A 7,190-nucleotide genomic window follows, 5' to 3' on the forward strand; every position below is an offset into this window, starting at 1 on the left:
TGACAATTTCAAATGACCTGTCTTTAAATTCCCTAATTATTTAATCTGCTGGTTTAAATCTGCTGTTGAACCCATGTGGTTAAAAATGTCAATTCAGTTATTACATTTTTCAGTTCAGGAATTTCTGTTTGATACTTTAAAAATAATTTCTGTTTGTTGATATGCTCATTTTGTTCCTATATATTTTTTCCTGATTTCTTTTAGTTATTTATTTGTTTTTCTTTTGCTTTTTGAACATATTTAAGACAGTTATTTTAAAGTCTTTTCTGGTAAGCCTAAAGTTGGTGTTTCTCCAGAAACATTTTCTGAAGATGTATTTATATATCTGTTCCCTTAAGTGGATCATATTTTTCCTTTTTTGTGTGTGTGCCTTGTAAATTTTTTTTTTTAATTCGGTGTCTTAGTCTATTTTGTGCTCTTATAATACCATAGATTGGGTAATTTGTAATGAACACAATTTTTTGGCTTACAGTTCTGGAGGCTGGAAAGTTTAATATCAAGGTGCTGCCAACTTATGAGGACTTCCTTGCTGTGACACCACAATGCAGAAACCACAAGGGCAAAGGAAGACTCCACTCCTGAAGGCCCCTTTATTAAGGCACTGAATCCTTAATGAATACTCCATGAAGGAGTAGCCCTCATGACTCAGTGGCCTCTTAAAGGCTCTATCTCTCAATACTGTTTTATTGGCAATTAAATTTTAACATGAGTTTTGGAGGGGACAAATATTCAAACCATAGTACTAGGCATTTGAAGAGACATTTACCTTTCTCCATGTTTTCAGACCAGCTCTTGCATGGGAAGACATTTTCTAATCAACCAGCATGGAGTCTTAAGCTCTTTTCCGGGCATGTGTCTTTCCTGGAAGTGTGTGTGTCTGTTTTCTGATTTGTTTGTGTTTTGTTTTTTTTCAATTCCCTGGTATAAACAGTTGCTTTTCAATATCTTAACATCCTTAACAGTCAATTCAAGATATTGAATAACAGTTCAATATCTTAACTTCCCTAATAGTCTCACCCCTGCCCCCTGCTTCTTCTTACTGCCCCCTGCTTCTTCTTACTGCCCACTGCTTCTTCTTACTGCCTTACTATTGTATTATATTTCTCTGCCTGAAATATCTTGTTCCCAAGCATCTGCAAGTCTGTAGTCCATTTTCACAACCTGGACCCATTGCTTCTCCTGGCTTTTAGCCTTTTGAGATCTGTGTTAGGTGACACAGAGACAAATCCCTTAGTCAGCCTTTACACAAGGTGGAAATTGCAAATTTGATCGGCTCAGCTTTCTGTGGTTCATTGATGGGGAGTGGGGCCAGCTTGTCAGTCCCCTAAAACTGTGACACATTGTGCTAGGGAGGAGAGGAAACAAGGGTGAGTCAAATCACAGTGACATTACTTACAAGTTTTTTAGCTGACTTTTTTTTTTTTTTTTTTGAGTGGTATACTCTTGGATGCTGTAGATATTTGACTAATTTTCAGTGAAAGAATTGAAGTTATTTTAGTCAGTTTCTAGTTATTTAGTGTCTCCATAGAATAACAAGAGCCTACAGACCGGATGTACAATGTGAGTAAAGGAAAGGAAACTGGACGGCTCCAAGTCTATTGGACTGAGCCATTGGAAGGATTAGTTGTCACTGATCCCAAGTAAGTTTTAAGGGAAAAGAACATCAGGAACTGTTTTAGATGAGTTATTCCCATTTTGTGGGTGGTTAGTGCCTTTTGAAAATAGCCATATTCTAGGAATTCAACTATCTTTACGTTTCTAAGAGAAAAGGTTTTTCTTCGTCTAATCTAAGTCTGGCTTCCCCATTTCTCACCTCACTTCCAAAATTAAGCATCATTTCAGTATATTTATGCTGGAAGTATTTTTTTTCTTTCCCCAGGGAAAACCTCATCAACAAGTCATGTCCTCCCACACTGATTAAATATAACAATGACATCAAAATATTATAGTTTGACATTATTACTTCCATAAATAATATCGTGTGTAGGACATTAACATTCCCATCCAAGTTAAATTTTGGCAAACTCTTTAAAGCTACTTGTCATAATCCTCACATGTCTTTCATGGCCTTTTCCAGCCATTTTCATCTCCGCTTCTCATTTCCCGGGAGTAACTGCTCAAACAAGAACATGAAAATATCTCAAGATCCTACAACAGTGTGTTGGTCACAGTGCATGCTATGTATACCTATCAGACAAAAGAAAATCTCAAGCAAGTAGAACAAGACTTAGCTGTGATAGCTAAAACATTTATAAAGTCATGCTTCCTACCAAACCTATCTGGACTCATCAACAGCACACATCCAGTGTTATTTCACATGTCTTCCCGAAGAAAAATGAGATTAGTACTTGTTTGACATATATTTTTGTTGTTGCTGTTACTGAAAGATTTATTTCAATCATGGCCCAATCTCAGATTAAGGAAAATTACTCAAAGTTTAAATTTAACTTATATTGCTTACTACATAGAAACTGTTTAAAACCCTTGGGTGCTGTCTTTTTACTCACCATAATCTACCAGAGTGTATTTACATTTAAACTCAGGGGTTAGTTTCAGGCCAATTACTTTTTAAATAATAATTAGCAACATTATTTGGAAAGTTCATAACACATTTTTGGTAAATAAAAAGTACTTGCATAATATAAAGGTAAATATTACAATTATATTTTTGTTTTCAAATAAGAGGTTTGTTTGCAGTTTCACCTTCTTTTAATTTGATGAAATAAGAATTGGAAGGTGTCCTTTCATCTTTAGTAGAAAGTGAGGATTTCCGTGTACTCTTGGGGGGAAGGTTTAACCCTAGAAACTATTTCCAGGTTATCGATTTTAAATAAAAGGAGTGTGTGGCCAAGGATCCTATAACAAGCTCTGGAAAATTAAGCAAACAACTAGCCCTGGTTGATGAGTTTACATGAAAAAGACTATGACCAAGAAGGTCAGCAGTAGAGGGAACAGCTAGCGAATGGAGGGGCGGTCGTCTCTCCATCAGCTAAACAACAGAGTGCAGCTAGGAAAGGATGGCAAATCAGAAAATCCATAAAAACTGATGAAATGGGACAGGGGAGAAGGACAGGTGTAAATGGCAGCAAGTTAGACAGGAGAGAGAGAAATGCAGAGCTCAAGTCATGGCGGATTTCTGAACCAGAGTTTCCTTCATAGTCTGCGTCTGGGTGAGGGGAGGCTTATAAGCAAGGGGGAGACAGGGAGAACCATGCGGTTCCCAAGAAGATGGAAGGCCCAGACCCTGGGAAACTCCTAAGGCCACAAACAGACTCTTCAATTTGTTTGTGACTGACTTCCCTCAGGCCTCGACATTTCAATTCTTACTTTTTATAGAACTGTTTTTAACATTGTTTTTCTATGACTAAAGTGTATAAAATACTTGGTAAAATAATTTGTAAGACAGATCTTGCACAAAATAAAACGTCAAATTTGGCAATATTACTATCACATAGAAAGTGAATGGATGGAAAATATTGTAAACCATGTATTTTTATGGTGTGTCTATTTAAATGCTTAGATTTAATCTCCAAATGGAGTAAAGTTAAGCCATTCACTTTGATTTACATTTGATTAATGGTCTTCAGTCCTTCATTTAGAGAGTATGTTACCATTGATCTGACAAAGTATTTGTGCTATTTAAGCATTTTGTGGGGAAAAACAAGACAATTTAGTAGGATATGTTACAACCACCTCTCAAATTGCTTGCCAAATTGTCTTACTCACACAGAAAGGTTTGAAATGAAAGAAACTGTGAAGCCTGAGCTAAACAAAGATAAGTGAATAGTCTCGCACGTAATATGAATCACACAAAAGCAGTAGATTTGTTATTGCTGTTCTCTTTTATGGTATGTTTAAATATATTTATACATCTCTTAATCAGTGTTCTCTTTTCCATTTTTAATGCTTTCCAATTCCTGCAGTGATTAGGCAGCACCATATCTTCTGCATGATTTTATGTCATGTAATTTTGAGTGTTTTGCATAAATGCTTGGTGAGTTTTTGAAAAAATAAATACATTATAATATTAATGATGTAATTCTCATTTGCAATTCTGTGTTTTTCAAAATAATGCTTTTTGGTAAAGGTCCTTTATAGGCTTAAGCAAATTTTAAAAGCTTTTAATTTGCGTGTAATGTACTTTGATTTTTAAAGAATTTGGATGTCTATTTTCAATGCTATTTTAAAAACTTTTTTTCCAGTCTACTTAAGATTTTATTATTATTCTCACAATAGAATTGTAGTGGACATTTAATTTCTTGCATAATTATACCCATGCCAATAATACTTGTCATATATTTAACACTTTATAGTATAGTCATGTGATGCATAATGACATTTTGGCCAAGGAGAAATCACATATATCATGGTAGTATTGTAAAATTATAAAACCTTACGTTTCTTGTCCCTTTTATATGTTTAGTTATGTTTAAATACACAAATACTTAAACATTTTGTTACAATTGTCTATTCAGTGCAGTAATATGCTGTACAGGTTTGTAGCCTAGGGGCAATAGCTTATACCACACAGCCTAGGTGTGTAGTAGGCTATACCACCTAGATTTGTGTAAGTACACTCTATTTACGTTTGCACAATGATGAAATCATCTAATGACGCACTTCATCATAATGCATTCCTGTTGTTAAGTGATGCATAACTGTATATAAAAATATTTTCATATAGTCTATTATGTCCTTTAATCCATACCAAATATGAGTCAAGAAGATTGTGGCATGTTGATATTTACATCATTTTCTAATATAGAAAGCTCTCTCTCTTTATATATGTGTGTGTATTTTTTTATATTTTTATATATTTTTAAAGAATATATAATAAATACATGTCTATATGCACACACGATTTTTAATTAATAGGAAAAATGAATAAAAATAGACATATATACAAATACACACAATTCATATCTTAATATCTTGCATAATGGCAGCAAAATCATGTTTCAATTAATTGTGTACCTGCAATTTTTTTCTAGACTAAACTTGGATAGCTTAAGAAATTTCGAGGTATTATTTAGCTCTCTTTTTCTGCCACCAGAAGACAATATTTAAACTCTCCCTTCACTCTTTTCAAATTCAAATAGCTTATTATTCATTTTTAAAATTAGTGTTTTGTTTTTGTTCTTATTGGATGTTGGGCAACTTAATATCTTTACTCAGATGGAAACATATTTATCAATAATGAAGAAAGTCCATTAGCAACCATATCTGGGATGTTCAGTTTTTTGGCTGTTTCTTTAGGCTTTTATAGGTCACTTATTTGTTTTCCTCAATTAGATTTAAGAAGAAGAGCCATTATCTGCTAGACTCTCCAATATTGATTTGGCATGTGTGTCACTCAGAATTCTTTGTATTTCAATTGATAGAAAAAATGAACAAAAATATACATAAGCAAAATGTAAGATTTTTTTTTTCAGAAAAACATCTGAATGGTAGACGTCATGACTGGTTGATTCAAATGCCCAAAATATGTAAACAAGAGTCTAATTTCTCTCTCTGTGTCTCTTGGTCTAATCTTATTTGTGCTGATTTTACTTTTAGATAATTTCTTTCCTTTTATTTTAGATAAAATCTCCTGGCAGAGAAAAAGGACAGTCGTTCCATACCATATGTCTTCTCAGCTTCAAAATCAACAACAACAACAACAACAAAAAACCCAAAAACTTCCATCAACAGCAGAAGTCAAATAAAACTTTCAAACTTGACTCTTATTGGCCCCAAAGAGAGCATATGATCATTCTTGATCAATTGCAATTATCCAAAGTATGGAATATATTGATTGACTTATGCCAATTAAACCCTATCCCTGAAGATTGAAGGACGATCTGCCTACTCTAACTGGGCTTGAGAGAAAAAGATGTTGTCACCTTGTTTTGCCAGGTTACAAAAGTAACAGATCCTCCTTATAATCATATAATTATTTCTTTTCTTTGATGAATTATTTGACATTAATAAAATATTAATTTTGGGATACACACTTTCAAAGAAAAATATATTGAAAGATTAACTCAAAGAAAATATACCAGCTAGAATACAACAATGCTACAGATGGTTAACATTCATGCTTCCTCTTCTGTGACATGAAGTTGCACCCTGGGAAGAAGATTCTCAGTCACAAGATTAATTTTCCATCTCTCCCCTTGAATACAGGTTTGACTCTGTAACTAGGTCTCACCAAAGAAATAGCTCAAGATATGTATATAGTATAGCCTTGAAATTGACCCAATAGTCCCATAGACAGTTTTTTTGGATAAACATAGAAATTGACCCTTCTGGTCTTAAAGCTTGAAACTTACATTTGTTTTATCTTGGTTTCTTCCTCAGGAAAACAACCTTCTGGCCTCTCAAAAAAAAAAAAAGTATAAAATAACTGAAACTGACCAGATCACCACATGCCAGATCCCTCATTCATCATGATTACTTCCTTACCCCTTCCTAGTTCCTGTTTTCTTACACATTGTTACAATTCTTCTCTGCTATATAAACCTTTAATTTTAATTGGTCAGGGAGATGGATTTGAGACTTACCGCCTATCTCCTTGGCTGCAGCATGCTATTAAAGTTTTCCTCCTTGGCAATAATCCTTGTCTCAGTAATTGGCTTTCCGTGCAGCAAGCAACAGAACCTAGACCAAACCCCTACTGTTTCAGTAACAATCTTGGGGTTTTAAAAAAGAGTAGGTGCTCTCTCTACACTCTCTTTTTTTTTTTTAACTTCCATCTGCATGTGGAGATCTCTGAGACAAATAAAATATTCCACAGCCATGGAATAGAGGTAACTGGAGTCCCTGAATTACCATATGGAGGTAAGTCACCCCCTACTCAGAAACACCTGTAATGAACTGTTGCATAAAGGACAAATAAACTTCTAAAATTTGGGGGGTTAATTATTGAGTACCTGCTGGTACTTTAATTAATACAAAATCAAATAAAAATGGAATAATTTCTATACCAGTTATTTCTAAGTATCACTGTTCATTCTACTATTAACACATTACTAAAAGATGAGCAGATAGACATGAGTAGTTTTTATAATATTAATTTTTTGAGATGGCAATGAATCTGCTTTTTAAAACTAATTCCCTGAAAAACAAAAATGTGACTGTTATTTTACCATTCGGTCCATTATAAATAGAAATTATAATTTAAATTAATTATCCCACCTACACACCAGCAA

At 33.9% G+C, this 7,190-nt stretch overlaps 1 long non-coding RNA gene across 1 annotated transcript in view; it reads left to right on the forward strand.

Moving 5' to 3' along the window:
* The window catches only part of LOC129057869 (uncharacterized), a 61,240-nt gene extending 54,766 nt beyond the window's left edge, over positions 1–6,474 (forward strand). Inside the window, exon 9 of the long non-coding RNA XR_010135905.1 lies at positions 5,581–6,474. This is a non-coding gene — a long non-coding RNA (uncharacterized LOC129057869). The remainder of the gene's footprint in view (positions 1–5,580) is intronic.
* The last annotated feature ends 716 nt before the right edge of the window (positions 6,475–7,190 follow it).

Source organism: Pongo abelii, chromosome 11, assembly GCF_028885655.2.
Source record: "Pongo abelii isolate AG06213 chromosome 11, NHGRI_mPonAbe1-v2.0_pri, whole genome shotgun sequence".
Taxonomy (NCBI): Eukaryota; Metazoa; Chordata; class Mammalia; order Primates; family Hominidae; genus Pongo; species Pongo abelii.